The sequence below is a fragment of the Ornithorhynchus anatinus genome, chromosome 5 (assembly GCF_004115215.2).
Source record: "Ornithorhynchus anatinus isolate Pmale09 chromosome 5, mOrnAna1.pri.v4, whole genome shotgun sequence".
Lineage (NCBI taxonomy): Eukaryota > Metazoa > Chordata > Mammalia > Monotremata > Ornithorhynchidae > Ornithorhynchus > Ornithorhynchus anatinus.
Genome location: NC_041732.1, coordinates 11,388,628 through 11,409,227, shown reverse-complemented (window position 1 = coordinate 11,409,227; position 20,600 = coordinate 11,388,628). Strand labels below are relative to the sequence as shown.

The window sequence follows — 20,600 nt, the reverse complement described above, 5'->3', positions numbered from 1 at the left end:
ACAGACACATTCCCTGCCCACAGGGAAACCCCCTTTGGATTCCTCCGGAGACCCTATGGGTCCCGGGGGTCCGTAAGATTGGGAGGTCGGGGAATTTATTCCGCTTTCCAGGTGGAGAGGCCGAAGCTCCGGGAAGGTGGATGTTTGAGAGTCCACGGCAAACAGGGTGCCCCCGGGACAAACATTCATTAGTCTCTCACCCTTCCCCGGCCTGTCTTTTCTTTCCTTTCCTTTTCTTTTCCTTTTCTTTTCTTGCTTTGCTTTTTCGTTTTAGAGACAGCGGGGGTAACTCGGCAGTAAGCTGGTTAGGAAATTGGGTGTCGGCTGCGTCCTAAAGCCCGGGTCATCCCTTCCCAGATAAGTGGAAGAGGATTTGAGGCCAGAATCCCCTTCCTCTCCACCCTCCCTCTTCCCCTCCCTTCCACCTACGCCAGGGCCGCTTTTCTCTAAAAGAAAGAGCGGTTTAGTGGGCCTGGAGGAGAGGAGACTTGTATGTATATATCTATAATTTTAAATATTTATATGGATGTCTGTTTAGTTGTCTTGATGTCTGTCTTCCCCCCTAGACTGTGAGCTCGTTGTGAGCAGGGATTGTCTCCTTATTGCTGTATTGTACTTTGCCAAGCGCTTAGTACAGCGTTCTGCACATAGTAAGCGCTCAATAAATACGATTGAATGAATGAACTTGAGTCCGCCGCTGTGGATCGCGACTGCCCGTGCCTCTGTTTCCCCAACTGAAAAGCGAGGCGGGGGTAGGGGGGACACCTCCTTGACTTCTCCCAGGAGTACAGGAACGTTTTGGGGGTGCTTATACCTTCCCTGGGGAGATCCAAGATTCCAACAACTAAACTGGGAGCTCGTTGTGGGCAGGGATTGTCAGTCTTTATTGCTGCATTGTACTTTCCCAAGCGATTAGTACAGTGTTCTGCACAAGAGTAAGTGCTTAGCAAATACGATTGAATGAGTGAATGAACAAGAAGCCGATGCGGTCCAAAGGGGTGAGTCCGTGGAGAGAGGGAGAGCGGAAATAATCCTGGACTGCGGGAGGAGGAAGCCGGGAGAGAGAGACCTTTAACTTTCTACCCTGAAGAAAATGGTCCAGATCCATTGTCCGGGAGCGTCTCCACCTGAAGGACCCTGGAGTCCTAGAGTCCGGTAAGTCTCCTTCCAGATTCTGAGTCTCTGCCAGGGCCAGGCCTCCACCGCCACCCCCACTGCGGAGTTTGAGGTGGGGGAGTTCTGGGGGGCGGGGGGGAGAGGGTCTGCCCCTGTCAAGAATATTAAAAATAGGATTAAAATGAAAGGGAAACCTTCCTTTTCATTTCCTGCTCTATCCCAGCTAGGCCACTTGTGTGACTTTGGGTAAGTTGCTTCACTTCTCTGGGCCTCAGTGACCTCATCTGTAAAATGGAGATTGAGACCGGGAGCCCCACTTGGAACAGGGTCTGTGTTCATTCATTCATTTATTCATTCATTCAGTCGTATTTATTGAGCACTTACAGTGTGTAAAGCACTGTACTAAGCACTTGGAATCATACAGTGTAACAACAAACAGACACATTCCAGCCCACAGCGAGCCCACAGTATAGAGGGGAAGACAGACATTCATACAAAATAGATAAATAAATACATAAATAAGTTATAAATATGTAGATTAAATGTAGAAACATGTGCTGTGTCCAATCCTGTTTGCTTGTATCCACCCCAGTGCTCAGTACAGTGTTTGGCACAGAGTAAGCTCTTAATCATCACAATTATTATTATTATTAGTCACCCAGTCGGCCTCCTCAGCCCCCTTCCTCTCCCTTTCCCCTAGGGCCTTCGCCTTAGGCCCTTCACCTCCACCCTCGTTCTGTCTCGGTTCTGCTGGCGGGTGGCTCTCCAAGGTCCCGGGTGGGTTCTTAGGAACTGGGGGTTGTGTCCTCCCCTTGCTGTCCCCCCAAAACAAGTTTGTTCTCCCCCCGAGAATTCCTCCTGCTGGCTCAGGCCCTCTGCCGCCTCAGAAAAACAATGCCTTCTCCAGTCTCCTCCCCACGGGCTGCGAGAAACCAGACCAAGGCTCAGGGAGTGAGTAAATCAGGATCCTCTTCTTCTCTTAACATTTCCAACCTCCAGCCCAGAGGGTCTCCATGAAATCGTTGTGCTACTGCTATTTTTACCCCAAACGCATCTCACCTCACCCTCTATATCCATCCTCCTTCAATCTAACCTGGTTCATTCAATAGTAGGAACTTAAAACAGGTCTGGATATTCCGCACTTGTGATTTTCCCCACTTCGGTCTGTTCCCCCTGATTTCCTTCCCAACTGTTCTCTTGAGTTTCTAGACCTATCACTAACTGTATCTCCTCAGTTTCCTTCTCCTTCTTCTCCTTCTTCTCCTTCTCCTTCCACCTTTTCCTCCTTTTTCCTTCCCCTCCACCTACCCCTTCTCAGCCCTTCCCTTCTCCTTGTCTTCCTCCTCATCTTTCTTCTCCTTTCCCTTCACCTTCTCCACCGACTCCCTCTCCATCTCTCTCCCTCTTCCTTTTCCTCTTCCTCCCCCATTCTTCATCTGCCTTCTCCTTTTCCTTCACCTTCTCTAACTATACTCTCTCCATCTCTCTCCCTCCTCCTTGGCCTCTTCCTCCTTGCCTTCTTCATTTCTGTCTCCTTTTCCTTCACCTTCTCCACCTACACCCTCTCCATCTCTTCTCTCTCCTTCTCTTCCTCCTTCCCCGATTTACTCCCCCCGTAGACCCAGCTGGTTAGCTCTCCTAGCCTGATGGCTCTCGTAACAGGTGTTCATGAGCCCCTATTTTGCTCAGGTCCATGTGAGTGCCCAAGGGGTGAGATGCAAGGTCGGTCAGACTGCCCTGCCCCTAGGGCTTGCTGTAGAGGGTGATCTCCTTGGAAGGGGCATTTCCCGAGCAGGAAAATAACTTCTACCAGGCCAAGGAAGGAAACAGTTCTTCTAGGGATGATTCGCGGGAAGAACAGAACATTTTCCAAAGGGCCAACTGCAATAAAGATTGAGTGAATGGTTTTTATAAAGGTGGAGCAGTGAGCAGAGTTATGTGTTATTTGATCCTAAATGGCAGTACTTTTATTATTGTTAATAACCTGGGCTTTCCATTATCTAAAAGTGCTTAAGAGATTTCAAGACAAAGGAGATAACAGAAGCTATTTTTTAAAATGTCTGACAGTGCTACAGCATTAGCACTTGAAGTGCAAACATGGACCTTAGCCATGAAGAGAAAGTGTTTCTAAGGTGTTCAGCTATCTACTTCTTTAGCTCTTTTCTCCCTCTTTCCTCCCTGTTTACTACATGGTTTTTTTTTCATTAGAGTGTTTCTAAAGTGTTCAGCCATCTACTTCTATAGCTCTTCTATCCCCCTCACCTCCCTGTTTACTATGCTATTTTTTTCATTGGGGTGTTTCCCCACTAGCCTAGTCATCTTCTTCCTATTATTTTATTTTTCTCAAATGGGAAATCTTTCTGCTTACTAAATTTTTCTATGTCATTTTTGATGGGAGCTCCTGGGAAAAAAAAATTACCCACTTTTCACAGGGTGTTCAATGTTCTCTCTTCTTGAAACTCAAAGTAATAGGAAAACCCTTAGAAAATTTGAAGATGTATTTCCCGAACCAGTACACAAGAACATGACTTTATATACGTACGTACTCACACAAAACATAGACCCAGCACGTACACACTCCTCCCCTCTTACGGTGATTCAGTGAAAAAGGAACATTGGGCTGCGAGTCGTCGTCATCAACATCAGTGGTATTTATTGATTGCTTACGGTGTGCAGAACACTGTACCAAGTGTTTGGGAGAGTATAATATGAAGAGTTGGCAGAAACGTTCTCTGCCTAAAATGGGGTCATAAATTTAGGATTCTAGACCTCATTCTGCAGCTGAGAAAAACAGGATGGCTTAGTAGATAGAGCACGGGCCCGGGAATCAGAGGACTTGTGTTCTAATCCTGGCTGTACCACTTGTCCGCTGTGTTACCTTGGACAAGTCACTTCACTTCTCTGTGCCTCAGTTGTCTCATCCATAAATCGGGGGTTAAGATTGTGAGCCATCTCCATTTATATGGTAAACTCACTGTGGACAGGAAACATATCATGTGCTTCTGTTGTACCTTCCCAAGTGCATTACATTTAGTAGATGTTTACTGAGTACCATTCTTAGTTCTGTTAACTTCACCTATAATGTGGCTGAGCACTGTACTAAGCACTTAGGAGAGTTCAAAAGAGCTAATAGACATGCTGCCTAGGAACTCAGATTCTAACAGGGGAGATGGACATTGAAATTAATTTACAGATAGAAAGAAAGAGAAAGGGAGGATATGTATGTGAGTTACTGTCTAAAACTAATAGGGTATGCAAGGTATTTGTAAGGTATGTAGATAGAGGCTTCAGGAGGTTGTGAGGCATTAGTCAAGTTGTATAGAAGTGCTGAGGTGGAAGTTGGGAAGATATTGCCTAAAAAAAGGAGAAATTAATTGAGGAAGGGAGGAGATGTGATTTCAAGAGGGCTCTGAATATGGGGAGATGTGTGATCTGTTGGATTTGCAGTGGGAGGGACTTTCAGGTAGGGGGAAGAGATGCAGGACAGCAGAGAAAGGGAGAGATCAGCACTCCTGAAATAGTTTTGAGAGTCAGAAATCTCTTTGCAGATGACTCCCAATTTCCCCACTCATAAATAGGATAATTAATACTTGGTCTGTCTGTATCTGTTGCCAACTTGTTCATCCCAAGCGCTTAGTACAGTGCTCTGCACATAGTAAGCGCTCAATAAATACTATTGAATGAATGAATGATATGTAACTTTCCAGAATGTTTGAGGATAAAAAGAGATAAGAGATGTGTAAGCACTTTGAAAACATAATAGCAACCTTATTTAAGAATCAATCAGTATATATGGGTATTGCTCCTACATTAGCATTACCCATATATACTGATTTACCCTTAATGTAGGAGCCAGAATTGGGCCTTGGCTACCTCAAAATCTTAGAAAGGTTTGAGATTAGAACTGTTCATCATCCTGGCATTTGAGAGTGCAACTCTGTATGAGTGACTTGAAAGGAGTAGGGGAAGAGTGGAATCAATCAATCAGTGGTATTTATTGAGCACTTATTATGTGCAGAGCACTGTTCTAGAGAAGCAGTGTGGTTTAGTGGAAAGAGCACGGGCTTGAGAGTCAGAGGTCGTGGGTTCTAATCCTGGCTCCACCACTTGTCAGCTCTGTGACTTTGGGCAAGTCACTTAACTTCTCTGTGTCTGTTACCTCATCTGTAAAATGGGGATTGAGACTGTTAGCCCCACCTGGGATAACCTAATAAACTTGTATCTCCTCCAGTGCTTAGAACAATGCTTGACACATAGTAAGTGCTTAACAAATACCATTATTATCATTATTATAAGTGTTTGGGAGAGTACAGTCCAAGAGAATTAGCAGACATGTGGGTTTATAGTCTAGAGGATAGCAGCCTCAAACTCTTTGTTGCTGGGAACCATAATAATGATAATGATAATAATAATGGCACTTGTTTAGCGCTTACTATGTGCCTAGCACTGTTCTAAGCCCTGGGGTCATTGCAGGGTAATCGGGGGGACAACGTCCCTGTCCCACATGGGGCTCACACTCAATCCCCATTTTACAGATGAGGTAATTGAGGAACAGAGAAGTGAAGTGACTTGTCCAAGGTCACACAACAGACAAGCGGCAGAGCCGGAATTAGAACCCAGGGCCTTCGGACTCCCAGGCCCATACTCTATCCATATCTTTCCTCTTCTGTTGCAGGCTGTCTGGCATTTCTGATTCTTGTCCCTGTAGCTTCTTATCTGCTGTCTGATCGTCATCGTTACCACACGTACTCACAGAATTGCTTAAATGGGGGAAGGTAGACCTGGAGCAATAGGAACCTAGCCCATGAAAAAGAAAAACAGATTCAGATTCCACAGTACAAAATGATCAATAGGAAAAACAACAATAATAATAGTAACAATAATAATTGCGATATTTGTTAAGCACTAGCTATGAAACAAGCACTGTGCTAAGCACTGTAATAAATGCAAGACAATCAGATCAGGCACAGTCTCTGTCCCACTTGGGACTCACTTACAAATTAAATATTACTTGAAGGGGGCAGATACTGGACACCAAACAATCTTCAGTGGGAAACTGCCACAACTGTCCCAGTATTCTAACTGTTGCAGAGGTGTGAACTCTTAAGGAGCCAGGGATTACGTCTAATTCCCTTCCATATATTTTTGTCCCAGGCCTCAAAACAGGGCTTTGCATAGGGTAGGCACTTAATAAATTTTATCGTTTTTATGGTATTTGTTAAGGTTATGTGCCAGGCATTATACTAAACATTGGGAATCGATACAAGCTAATCACGTTGGACCATAATATCATAGGCACCGGCACTACTGCTACTATTTGGACCGTTTGTTTTTGCCCGGGATGGCTACTTCTTGATACTCAGTGTTGTCTCCAGGATAACTTTCCAGTTAAGTCCATTCCCTTCTCCAAATCCTGCTGGTCGTGTAGACCCTAGTAGACTGGGCATGTGGATTTCAGAGAGTAGGTTTCTTTAATATTTGCACTCCTGAGAGCTCTAAAGGAGTGTAGGTAGCCAGTGACCATGAGAATTACCCACCCGAGGAACAAAGTGAGTCAAGTGGGTCGCTATCATTTTAACTTTTTGAGCTTTGACAATTTCCTTTTTCATCTGGATAAGCAAGAAAGTTCACAGCCAGGCTGGGTTTTTTATCCCTCCCCATTATGCTTTGACATTCTTTTGCAATATAAACAAGCTAAACAGCTGCTCGGGGTTTTGAATTTCCTGCAAAACTCACACAGCACAGTGGACTGTGAAGTATAGTTCTTCCTAGATGATTTCAGCTAGTCAGTCTTTTTGTAATTTGCTTGCATTTGAGGCTCTAAAAAGAAGGGTTAAAGAGCAAAATAAGGTGCTTGGGGACCACAGGGCAAGGATTTCTTCTCTGGAACACCCTCCTGCTCAGCGACTTGATGAACATAAGGTGGGATGTGAGGGGCAGGGGACGTTTGGGGGAGAGAGTGGGGAGATGAGGCGGCAACTGGTTTCAAGTTCCCCATCACACTTGGATTCCACGTCAGCTGGGTGGAAATCACTTCCTTTCCATATGATTGCCTGTTGAGATTCTGCTTTGAAATTTTTCCAGGGAAATAATCCCACTTCCTCCCTGTTCCTGCTCTTTTCCCTAGTCCAGTTCTCCCTGGTTCCTGCAACCTTCCTCTCTTCTCTTCCCACATCCTTAACTTATTCCTCTCGCTCCTGTTTCCCCTCACCCCATGCCCAGTCCAGCAACAGCAAGTTACCAGGTGGAGTTTAGCAGTGTTAAATAAATAAATCATTTTGAAGAATGTTGCTGATGATGGTGATGATGATGATGATGGTATTCATTAAGCGCTTACCAAGAGTCAAGCATTGTTCTAGGTGCTGAGGTAGATACAAGCTAATCAGGTCGGACAAGGTCCCTGTCCCACATGGGGCTCACTGTCTTAATACCCATTTTACAGATGAGGGAACTGAGGCACAGAGAAGTGAGGTGACTCACCTGAGGTCACACAGCAGACAAGTGGTGGAGCCAGGATCAGAACCCAGGTCCTTCTGACTCAGGCTCCATGCTCTATCCACTAGGCTGTGCAAAGAAGAGAAATAGAATTAAAGGAGAGGTGTGGAGGAGCCAGGAAGACATGGTCCAAACCTCCAACAGGTTCCAAGTCACCTGGGCAGAAATCTTTTCCTCTCAAAATAATTGCCGCTTGGATTTCAGCTTCTGCAAATTCCTTAGGGAAGCACCCCATCCCATTCTCTCCTGCCTCACCTACCCCCAGCCTAGTCCAGCTTAGTTCCTACAGTTCTTCTGTCTCCCTTCTGCACACCCCAAACTCACCCCCTCCTGTCTACCCATTACTCTCACATCCTCCCACATTCTATTTCTAGTTTTTTAACTTACCCCTGGCCATTTTGAAGCTTTATAGGTTTGAAACCAAGGCTGCTCTAGAATATTCTAATATCCCCTGGCAAACCAGTCGACCTCAGTGTCAGTTGGGGTTGGGGCACTGGTATGGGAGGGAAACAGCACGGTGTAGTGGGAAGCAGCATGATGTAGTGGATAGAGCACAAGCTTGGGAGTCAGAAGTCATGGGTTCTAATCCTGGATCCGCCACTTGTCTGCTGTGTGACCTTGTGCCAGTCACTTCACTCCTCTGTGCCTCAGTTACCTCATCTGTAAAATGGGGATTGAGATTGTGAGCCCTCTGTGGGATAGAGACTGTGTCCAACCAGATTTGCTTGTATCCACCCCAGTGCTTAGTACAGTGCCTGGGACATAGTAAGCACTTAAAAAATACCAGAATTATTACTATTATCATTAAAAGTGAACCCAACTTTTGTTCTAATGCTTGTGGTCCTTGAACTACCCCGGAGCAGGATCGAGTTAAGGTGGGAGAAGCTCAGTTAAGATTGTCCAATTTCAAACATACCATTTTGAATATTTCACACATTTTTATTCAGTATTCTTTGACCTTGGCTCTATCCAGATAAAAAATATAATCAGAGTCATTCTTAAGCATACAAATGAATGTTAGCACTTTCAGAATCTTTCCCAACCACTTTTAGTCTCTTTTCCTTTTTAAAACAATTTTAAAAAAAGAAAGCAAAGAGGCAGTGACCCTTGCACCAAAATAGCAAGAAATCTTCTCATTTCCTGAGTAAGAGGCCCTGAAAACTTGGCCTGAAGGGGCACAACGAAAGAATTGTTTGCAGTCGTACTTCTGGGGCTAGAGTAGCCAATAGGTCTTTGCTAGTTCTTGTTTCTGTGAACAAATTTTCCATCTGTGGTGAGTCCATGAAAACTCTGGTAAACCAACAAAACCAGTTAAGGTTTAACCTCTGAATGACTCCTTTACCACCGGAGAAGAGAAAAAGCCTTCCTGATTATCATTTCCAGGGTCACAGCTTGCAGAATTCTTTCTTAATGATTTTTGATTCATATTTCTTGATTTAGTTTGCCCACCAGGAACAGCTCTGCCTATTTTACCCTTAGAAAAAGGACTTATTTTCAGGCTGGTGTAATATTTGTAGGCTTTAGTGAACTTATCCCATTTATAAATGGGATAAATACCTTCAAAGGCTTTTTGAAAGCACATCTTCTCCAAGAGGCCTTCTCAGGCTAAGCCCCTTCTTTCCTCATCTCCCACTCCTTTCTGCATCTCCCTGACTTGCTCCTTTTGCCCTTCCCCCTTTCCAGCCCCAGAGCACTTATGTACATATCTGTCATTTATTTATTTGTATTGATGACTGTCTCCCCAGTTCTAAAATGTAAGCTTGTTTTGGGCAGGGAATATGTCTGTTTATTGTTGTATTGTATTCTCCCAAGCACTTAGTACAGTGCCCTGCACACAGTAAGCACTCAATAAATATGACTGAATGAATGAATGAAATGTGACTGTCACAGCAGACTGCAAAGGTAGTACGTGCTGATCCAGTCAGGTACTAACTCTGTTATAAAAGTAAAATAGATGGTCCATAATTTCATTCACATTACAAAAGGGCCTTCAGAAATGTTTAGGTCTAAACCTGTTGTGTCAGGTTTCTTGGATCACTTTTAAAATTTCTTTTGAACATGAATCTGTGCAGAACAAAACATTGATTTTCTATCTCCCAACATTGCCCACAGAATTGTGCTTACTGTTTTTCTCAACCACTGTGTACAAAACAGGGAAAATAAAAGGAAATTCAAAGTTTGTGTTCCTTGAAAGCATAGAGAGTTTGTTCTAAGGCTTCTCCGTGGTTTCTTTTCATTTGAAAACATTCCCAGGTCTTTAGAGATGCTGGCAAATACAGAAAATAGATAATTAATGAGACAATGGGATACTGGATGTCGCCTCCTGTCCAATGGGATTATCTGATGGCTAATTATGGACAGATTGTGATTAATGTGATTATGGATGGGATATTAATCTGATTCTCGGTTGATCTAGTTATGTTTTCGTCTGCTCCAAATGGTTAATTGGATTGGAGATAACAGAAAGCCAGCTTGTACCAGATTTTGCCACATCAGTGTGATGAAGTGTCTTTTGATCTGCTTGAGTTATGAACAATAAATTATTTACATCTTCTGGGGAAACTATCAGCTCAAACATCCCATTTAATTGCAAAGGCCTTTGAAGAGAGTAATACTCCATCCCATCCCTCTTAAGAAGCCTCATTCAGCAAAATGCCCATATTTGTCACCAAGAAAGGTGAGAAGAAAACCCTGGTGGACTAGTTTATTGGGAAAGAGGCATCACAGCGTGGGGTTGATTTTGCCTCGTGGGTTAACACAGGTTTATAGTCTTCATGTTTGTAGTCCCGTTTACGACATTTCCATGCTCAGCCTTTGGCTTTGCCCATGAAGAACTGATGCCAAAGCAATGTTTGCTATTTTAAAATTCTTTTCTAAAACTATGCTTCTCTCGATGACCAATGACTCCCTGAAGGAATCTACTCTCAGTCCCTACTGGTTGGAAATGTGGGGAAACATTGTGCAAATCCTTGTGTAATGTGCAATAGAGCTGTTGGGAATGCAATTCCATCAATTAATGTTTCAGTTGAGATTTATTGACTACCTACAGGGTGGTACAGAATCATCCATAGATACTACCCAGGGAATGTACGTGCACGTTTCATGAAGGTGAAAGATATCTATGCATTTTTAAATATCAACTCCCTTTGGCTCTCCATCCACCCTTACCAAGCCTGGGAAGCATGGAGCTGACTTGACTTTGCCAGCATACTCTGTTTCCATCAACCCCATGAACAGCCTGTGCAGAATATGAATATTTTAGCACAAGTATCTGAAGAAAATATAAAACTCATTTCCAAAAAGTCCAATAATCAGAATAACATTAGAGTGAAATCACAGAATTCTCCCACCCAAATATCTGTGCCTGGATATTCTGTCATAGGTTAGGATTTCGCCATCTGGTAATAATAATTGTTCTAATTATCAAAAATAAGCCAGGAAAGCTGCTTTACCAGGGAATGTGAGGGGCTTCGGTGGTGATTTTTCAAGGGTCTTCACTCAGGAAAAGAAATGGCATCACTTATTTCCCCTTTAGACTGTCAGCTCCTGGTGGGCAGGAAACATGTTTGCCAACTGTTGTACTCTCCCAAGTGCTTAGTACAGGGCTTTGCATGCAATAACTGCTCAATAAATACCATCGATTGATTAATTAATTGATATGAGGGAACTGATAGGTTCAAAGATAAATTTGGAGGTGCCACCATTAAATCATCTGTAGCTATTTTTAGAGAGGCGAAAAGAAAAGAGTCCAGTTGGCACATGCTATATAGAGATAGGCCTAAATTCACTGCTCTATTTAAAATAGACAAAACATCATAGTGGAAAGATTATTGGAAAAGCAAAGAAAATAGATTTTTAGAAATACCCAGTGGATCTTAGAACCAACCACCTTTTGAGGTCTAGTCAGCACAAATGAGGCGGAGTGGCAATTAATTCCCTGGTTAATTTGGGCTGTGAAAAAGTTGGATTTGAGAATTTAGGGTCCACAGTTTATTTTTCACCCTGATTTCTCTATCAATCAGTGGTATTTATTGAGTGCTTTCTGTGCCCAGCCCTCTGTACTAAACCCTTATCCTCACAGTTTAAATTTACCTCACCACTTTGCTTTTGCAGATAGGCCTGACCTAATGGTCCCGACAAAGATTAATGGGTGCGGGATGTGCCTTATACAGTAAAATGAACTTTAAGTTCTTAATAAAACATAATTTTTTTTGCCTTTCATCAACCACTTGCAACCTCCTGCTGTGCTTTCATTGTTGTTAAAGGAATAACAGCATGACAGTGCCAATATGGCCTAATGGAAAGAGTTTGGGGACTGGGAGTGAGGAGACCTGGGTTCCAATCCCAGCTCTGCCACTGGTTTAATATTCATTCATTCAATCATATTTATTGAGCGCTGACTGTGTGCAGAGCACTGTACTAAGCACCTGGGAAAGTGCAATACAACAATAAACAGTGACATTCCCTGCCCACAGTGAGCTTAATCATAATAATTATGGTGCTTGTTAAGCACTTACTATGTGTCAGGCCCTGTCCTAAGCCCTGGGGTGGGTACAAGCAAATCGGGTAGGATACGGTTCTTGTCCCACGTGAGGCTCACAGCTCAATCCCCATGTTACAGATGAGGTAACTGAGGTGCAGAGAAGTGAAGTGACTTGCCCAAAGTCACAGCAGACAAGTGGCAGAGATGAGATTAGCACCCATTACCTTCTGATCCCCACGCAAGGTAAATGATTAAACAAATGCCATGATAAATTCTTAAAATCTAACATTTTTCTATACCAGCAAGCATAATTTCCTCCTCTAAAGTGTGGCAGTTTGAAAAAGTAAAAGGAATCCAGTGGATATTGACTACTGCTTTTAAAGCCTTTGGGATTCCAGCCTTGTTCCCAACCCAATGAAAGAAGAGCTTTAATTAGTATTTTTGGTGTCACAAATCACGATGATTTACTTTGACTACATCAGGGTAGGCTTGCAGATTGTCAGCTCCTTGAGGGCAGGGAAATGTGTTTTGCTTCGGTTATTACTCTCTTAAGTGCTTAGAACAGTGCTTTACCCTTAGGAGGTGTACAGTAAATACTGTGGATCATTTGGAGACAAGGCAGGGGTCAGGTGATGTGTGCTTCCTTGAGTGACCAGGAAATCTCTACTGGATCGACAGCTGATAAATGGGCTTGTTAGCAACCTGCTCCTCCCTCACCTTCTATTGCCAACCTGTGTGGATTTGGGGGCAGTTCTGTGACCCTCCCAAGGGAGTCATCTTTCTAACCACTCGGGGTGATGTATTAAAAATAGCGTTGCTTAGTGGATAGAGCACGGGCCTGAAAGTCAGAAGGTCATGGGTTCTAATCCTGGCTCCGCCACATGTCTACTGTGTGTCCTGACCTTGGGCAAGTCTCTTCCCTTCCTCTGTACCTCTGTTACCTCATCTGTAAAATGGGGATTAAGAGTGTGAGCCCTATGTGGGACAAGGACCGTGTCCAACCTGACTAACTTGAATCTACCCCAGCGCTTAAAATGGTGGTTGGCACATAGTAAACGCTCAACAAGTACCATAATTATCATTATTATTATTGATGCCAGGGGCAGGCTGGGACGTGTGACCCAGCCAGTGATGATCTGCTAATGGCCTTCATTTATGAAGATGTCATTACAGGTGGTAAGATCCTACCCAAATGCCTTGAGAGAAGTTCGGGAACGATCCTTTGGTGATCCAGGATCATTCATTTATTCAATAGTATTTATTGAGTGCTTACTATGTGCAGAGCACTGTACTAAGTGCTTGGAATATACAAATCGGCAACAGATAGAGACAGTCCCTGCCCCTCGATGGGCTTACAGTCTAATCGGGGGATACAGGCAGATGAGAACAATGGCAATAAATAGAATCAAGGGGAAGAACATCTCATTAAAACAATGGCAAATAAATAGAATCATGGTGATATACATCTCATTAAACAAAATAAACAAAATAAATAGGGTGATGAAGATATATACAGTTGAGCGGACGAGTACAGTGCTGAGGGGGTGGGACGGGAGGGGGGAGGAGGAGAGGGAAAGGGGGGAGAAGAGGATTTAGCTGCGAAGAGGTGAAGGGGGGGGTAGAGGGAGCACAGGGAAAAGGAGGGAGCTCAGTCTGGGAAGGCCTCTTGGAGGAGGTGAGCTTTAACCTCCTCCCCTTGGAGGAGGTTTGAGTCTGGTGAGGGAGGGAATGGTGAGGGCACCTTTTCTAGACCCCCACCTCCCGATTCAGGGTGAGCAGTTGCCTCCTGAGCTAGGGCTGCTCAGACCTTAAGGATGTATCTGCTAGAAACAGTGTGGCCAGTGGAAAGAGCACGGTCCTGGGATTCAGAGGGCCTGGGTTCTAATTCCAGCTCTGTCATTTGTCTGTCGCGAGACTTGTGAAAGTCGCTTCACTTCTCTGTGCCTCAGTTCTCTCATCTGCAAATTGGGGATTCGGTACCTGTTCTCCCTCCTACTTAGACCACAAGCCCCATGGGAAACTGGAATATCTTACGTCTATCCCAACGCTCAGGACAGTGTTTGGCACAGAGTAAGTGCTTAGCAAATAGTGCAGTTATTATTATTAGGTGCTGCTGCTTCACCAGCAATTGAATGGGCAAAATCCTGACTTTTTTAAGGGTAAGGGTCTGGGGTATCCCATTGACATTAGTACATTTATTTCAATTGTGATGGTTTGTGCAGCCATCCACACTCTTAGATTGTAAAGCTTCCAAAGGGCAGGGATCTTGCCTACTCAACCCGCTAAACTCTTCCAAGGGCTTAGTACAAGTGCTCTGCACACAGTAAGTGCTCAATAAATGTTACTAATTAATTGACTGATCAATCCTGGACCGCTTGAGATCAGAAGCAAGCATTGCAAAATCGCCAGTAGGTATCATCTGCAAGACTCAAGCACCACTAATTTAAAAGGCGCATAGTATGAAGTCAACCTTTGGCAGGTACGTGGAAAAACTCAAATTTGTTTTTGAAAATTTAATTTCAGAATGCATGCTCTCTCGAGGCAGACTTATACACCCTCAGCCTGTTCAGTGATGCCTGCAGTGTGGCCTAGTGGAAAGAGCACAAGCCTGGAAATCAGAGAACCTGTTTTCTAATCTTGGTTCTGCCACTTGTCTGCTTTGTCAGCTTGAGCAAGTTACTTAACTTTTCTGTGCCTCAATACCCTTGTGTGCAAAATAAGTATTCAATACCTGTTTTCCCTCCTAGTTAGGCTGTGAGCCCCTTATGGAGGTTAATTATCTTCTATTTACCCCAGTGCTTAGTGCAGTGTGACACCTAGTAAGCATTTAATGAATACCACAAGTTGTTCTTTTTAACTGAATTTTTGATCAGTTACTCTTTCATTGGCCTCCTTTTTTTTTTCCTTTCCACTGCCCCACTCTTTAGCCAAGTGTTACTGGCTTTTTTTTAAGGGTACTTAATTGCTTTTCATGTACCAGGCACTGTACTAAGCACTGGGGTAGATACAAGGTAATCAGTTTGGACACAGTCCCTATCCCACATGGGGTCACAGTCTAAATCGGAAGGAGGAGAATTGAATCCTCATTTTGCAGATGAGGTAACTGAGACACAGAGAAGTTAAATGACTTGTCCAAGGTCACATAGCAGGCAAGGGGCAGAGCTGATATTAGAACCCAAGTCCTCTGACTTCCAGTACTCTTTCCACTAGGCCCTGCTGCTTCCCTGATTCTATCTGTTCTGTTTCTAAATGAACTTGTCACATGATGAGCTGATCCTAATAGTTTTAACATTATTGGATTTTGACAGATTAGTGCGCAAATCTCTTCAACTGTGGGTGTGGCTCCAAAATGAAGCTCTGGAGTTTATATCTTGATCAGCCTCCTGACACAGAAATTGCAGTAAGTGTTATGTGGGAGAGATCTCTATCCCAATTGCAATCTCCAAGCCCCAAAGCAGGCATTTAAACCCAAATTCACTCATTAATTGATTTTAGCTTGGGCAGTTTTTGTGTTTTCTTTATATTGTTGAAGATTTTCTCCCAAATTAAACCACATTACACTTCTTCCACCTGAGTTCTACAGCATTTGAATGAATATTCATCATATTTTGACCTGCTACTTTAAAATGAGATTCATTTATAGTCATATTATAACCCCACATTACCCACTTAAAAAAATTCCTTTCTAATGAGGAAACTAGGTCATGGTATCCTAATGAAATAATCCTGGATTATCATAGCTTGGAAGAAGCACCGTGGCCTAGTGGATAGAACATGAGCTGGGGAGTCTAAAGGATCTGGGTTCTAATCCCAGCTCTGCCACTTGTCTGCATTGTGAACTTGGGCAAGTCACTTCACTTCTATGTGCCTCAGTTATCTCAACTTCAAAATGGGAATTGAGACTGTGAGCCCCATGTGGGACAGGGACTGTGTCCAACCTGATTATCTTGTATCTACCCCAGGGCTTAGTACAGTGCTTGGCACATAGTAAGTGCATAGAAAACACTATAATGGTCTCTATGATTATAATAATTCATTTTCATAGTAATGACTTAACTGTCACCCTGATTTCTAAATATGCACTTTTAGTAGCCTAGTTTAAGTATTGTTTTATTCTTCTTTGTACTGATTATCTACAGAACGCTTGGCTCTGTTCGAGCAAAGGAGGATTGAGTTGATTCGATCGCTATCTGATTACACCTTATAAATTCCTAAAACAGTAACCCTACTTCCTTTGTGTAACCAGAGGTTTCCCTCCTGAAGCCAATTTCAATAAAAGTTTTGGCTTTCTAAAGGGCCGTGAAGGTTTTAATCTAATATCGGAAATAAAATCTACTATCAATCCTTTTCTGGTTCGAATTGACTAAGAAACCTATGAAGGGAATACAGGAAGTTGATCCAATCAGAATGATCTTTATTTGAAAGATACATTGAAAGATCTGAGTTAATTTGAGCAATGATTAACTAAACTATGATTGTCTTTTCCTTGCTGCATAGTTTTCTTGGCCGGCCTGCTGCCCATCCAGTGGAAAGAGCTCCGCTCTTGTAATCCAGGGACCGGGATTTCTAGTCTCACACCTGCCAGCTGGGCCATGCCACCATGGGTGAGGATTTAATATTAATATTATTATTACTAATAATGGTATTCATTAAGCGCTTACTATGTGCCAAGCCCTGGGGTAGATACGAGATTATCAGGTCCCACATGGGGCTCAGGGTCTTCTGGGGATGGACTGGGTAGGCTGGAGTGAGGGAAGAGGGTTGAGAGGATGCCACAGCTGCCCTCCCTGCTCCCATCCTCCTCTGGTTCTGTCTCCAAGCCTGAGGAAATCCCGGGACCTGAAGAAAAGCAGTGTGGCCTAGTGGATAGAGGACGGGCCTGGGAGTCGCAAGGACCTGGTTTCTGATTGCGGATCCCCCACTTGTCTGCTGTGTGACTTCGGGGAAGTCACTTCACTTCTCTCTGCCTGTTACCTCATCTGTAAAATGGGGATTAAGACTGTGAGCCCCATGTGGGACAGGGACGTTACCCAGCCTGATTACTTTGTATCTACCCCAGGGCTTAGAAGAGTGGCTGGCACATAGTAAGTGCTTAACAAATACCATTTTAAAAAAAGGGAAGGGACTGGCCTAACTACGAAACAAGGTTAAAAAATGCAGTGCCTCAAGGCGGGAGTAGAAGGGGAGACCAGGGGATGGGGAGGTTGGATTTGGCATGGGTTGTTCATTCAATAGTATTTATTGAGCGCTTACTATGTGCAGAGCACTGTACTAAGCGCTTGGAATGAACAAGTCGGCAACAGATAGAGACAGTCCCTGCCATTTGATGGGCTTACAGTCTAATCGGGGGAGACGGACAGACAAGAACAGTGGCAATAAATAGAGTCAAGGGGAAGAACATCTTGTAAAAACAACGGCAACTAAATAGAATCAAGGTGATGTACATTTCATTAACAAAATAAATAGGGTAATGTTGGGAAACCCATGGGAGCTCTGAGGAAATGGAGAAACAATTTGAAAAGCTGTGATGTTGAGGAGAGAAGGGAAAGAACAGGTAAAGGAGGGGAGAGGAGAGCAGTTCAGGAGAAGCTTAGAACAGGGAGAAGGTGAAAATTCCCAGGAATTTTCAGTGAAGGTTGCTGCTGTTGACCAAGAAGAAAAGGAGACTAAGCAGTCTCTTCATCACTCCTCTTTCTCTCTGATGATGTGTCACTGCCACGACAGCTGCGGGGATTCTCCCACCATTAGCAGGATCCTAATGGCTTCTGCTTTATGCTTTTCAGGCGTTGGGGTGGAATCCTGAAAAGTAAAATGGAATCCTGAGAATTTCGACAGTCCTACCTCGACTGGGACATCAACGCTCTGCTCACAGTATGCGCTCAATAAATGCGATTGATTGATTGATCACTTTAAGTCAGTGAAGATGGGAAATATCGAATGTCTAATGTTTACGCACCTGCCATTCCCCAAACTCTGAAGTTTCCGCCAGCGCTGAACTGTGACTCCCTCCAAAGTGGTTGAACTGAAATCACGGAGATAAAGTTGTTAGCAGGCATTATCAGAGATGAGCTCACTCTCTGTCAAATCTTTATTAAGCACCCTCAAGGTGAATAGCACTGTACTCAGCACTTAGGTGGAAAGAACCTTGAAGAACAGGCACAGCCAGTCCCTAGGGCTTATAATTTAATAAAAGATATGAGATTGATAAGTTTAGTGTCAATATAAATATATTCAAACAGATACAATATTTAATAATAAAATGAGAGGGAAGAATGGATCAGATTGGGGACATGTCTACCAAACCTGTTGCATTGTACCCTTCCAAGTGTTTAGTACAGTAATCTGTATACAGTAAACACTCGATAAACACTAATGATTGATTGATCGATTGGGGTGATTAATCCAGTATGGGCCAAAGTATAGTCGGCAGGAATAGGGGAAAAAGAAAGACGCATCTGACCTGCCAGTTGATTCTATCTGGCCGCCACCATGTCCACAAAGATAAACATATAATATCATCATTGCAAATGAGAATTCAGGAATCAAGTTTATTAGCACGTCGAAAGTGTTGTTTATTTGGGTGAAAATTACATGAACGGTCATTTTATGCAGTAAATATCAAAACAGCTTTATTGATAAGACACTATAAATGCCTAATATTTAATGAGTGGTATTCTCAACCGCTTTCAGCATGTTAAGGGGCCCACCTGCCCAAATTATTGCCTACCCCTGGGGTAGGTGGTGAAAGCATCTGGGAAGAGTTGGATTTTCAGGGCAGAGGCTAGGCAGAGGCGGCCTTAAGCGATGTTTGTTGAAGATGCCTCTTGGTATCGGCAGAGGAGAGGGAGCACCTGACTAATTTAGAGTTTCTTCCAGATACATGAAAACAGATGTTTTGGCTTTGAAAAAATGGACCTGGCTGACTATTTCTGGGAACTGTGAAATGGTTACTTTCCTGGGGAAAGGTCGTGCCTTCAGAATCTCCAGCCTGCTGGGGTCTGAACAGATCTCTGGGGCTGAAGTTGTTCAGTGGGGAGGTGCCCTAGTGATTACCTAATAGTAAAGTGTTTTATAATTCCTCGTTAAAATAACATTACTCACTTGTATCTGGAAGAAGCACCTTCCAAGAATAGTATTAGTGGCAGGGTGGAGTGTGTCTGGATCTGACCTTGCTGTTATGGCCTGAAAGCTTTAGGTCATCCTTAGAGTAACTTCTCAAGATCTGATCTCTTCCCCCCATCTCATCTTTCTACTTCCTCCCTCTGCACTAAGAAAGTGAAGAATCATGCAACTCGGTTACGGTTACGATTTAACACCTCTCACATTCACTGGGCGCTCACTGTACGTTCGTATATCAAAATTGGTTTCTGCCTCTAGGCAGAAAGCTCATTACAGTCAGGGAACGGGTCTGCTAATTCTTTTGTATTGTACTCTCCCAAGAGGTTAGTACAGTGCTCTGCACATAGTGAGAGCTCAGTAAACGTTATTGATTGATCGCCTCCCAGGGCCTCTTTCCTAAAATCCCCTCATTCTCTTGGCCAGGGATGGGATGAGATGCGATCCAAAACGATAAGCCTTTCCAAGGGTTTAGGCCGGCTAAGAGTGGAAAGGAATTCTAAAGACAATGTCCATCCCTGAAACACATTCTGAGTCTGGCTCCCGCCCTGGGAGGATGACAGCTCGGCATCTTAAGCAGGAGGCCTGATATTATTTGCTCGGAGACGGGAGAGAGGTCTAGGTGACTGAGGCCCAAATCCAGTTCAGCTCTTGAAGTTACACTCATCACCCTGAATTACACTTGGAAGCCACGGGGGCAGCTGGGAGAGTCGGCAGTGTATTAAACATGCTTCATGTGGCTGCCGACACTTGGAAGTGGAGATAAGAGGTGGGAGGACTGGGTGGTAGGCAGGGGAAGAGGTGGTAGGGTAGAGCTAACTAATACTCTCCCAGCAATATTTGAGTACAGTCATTTAGGTGGGAGAGATTTATTTGTTGCAATAGCATTTTAGGGATTAGTTTGGGCAAGAAGGAAGGGCTGAAAGCATGGCTCTTCCACCTTTGCTCTTTTCCTGCTCTGTGACCTTGGGCAAGGCACTCAACTTTTCTGTGCCTGTTTCCTCACCAGTAAAATTGGGATTAAATACCTGTTCCCCTTCCCTCTAATAATAAGGATGGTATTGGTTAGGCATTTTATTATCTGTCAAACACTGTTTTAAGTGCTAGGGTAGATACAGGTTATTCAGGTTGGACACAGTCCCTGTCTCACATAGAGCTCACGGTCTTAATCCCCATTTTATAGATGAGGTAACTGAGGCACAGAGAAGTAAAGTGACTTGTCCAAGATCACACGGCATACAAGTGGTGGAACCGGGATAGGAACCCAGGTCCTTTTTACTCCCAGGCCCGTGTTTTATCCACTAGACATGCTGCTTCTTATACTGAAGAGCGTGAGAGAGAAGAGCGTGGCTCATTGGAAAGAGCACGGGCTTTGGAGTCAGGGCTCATG

The 20,600-nt window shown here is 43.8% G+C and overlaps 1 long non-coding RNA gene across 1 annotated transcript; it reads left to right on the top strand.

Annotated features, from left to right (window-relative positions):
- The first annotated feature begins 14,512 nt into the window (after positions 1-14,512).
- On the top strand, positions 14,513-18,288 carry LOC114811988. Its single transcript, XR_003759670.2, has 4 exons — positions 14,513-14,573; positions 15,403-15,494; positions 16,592-16,698; positions 17,878-18,288. It is a non-coding gene; the product is annotated as an uncharacterized LOC114811988 (long non-coding RNA).
- The last annotated feature ends 2,312 nt before the right edge of the window (positions 18,289-20,600 follow it).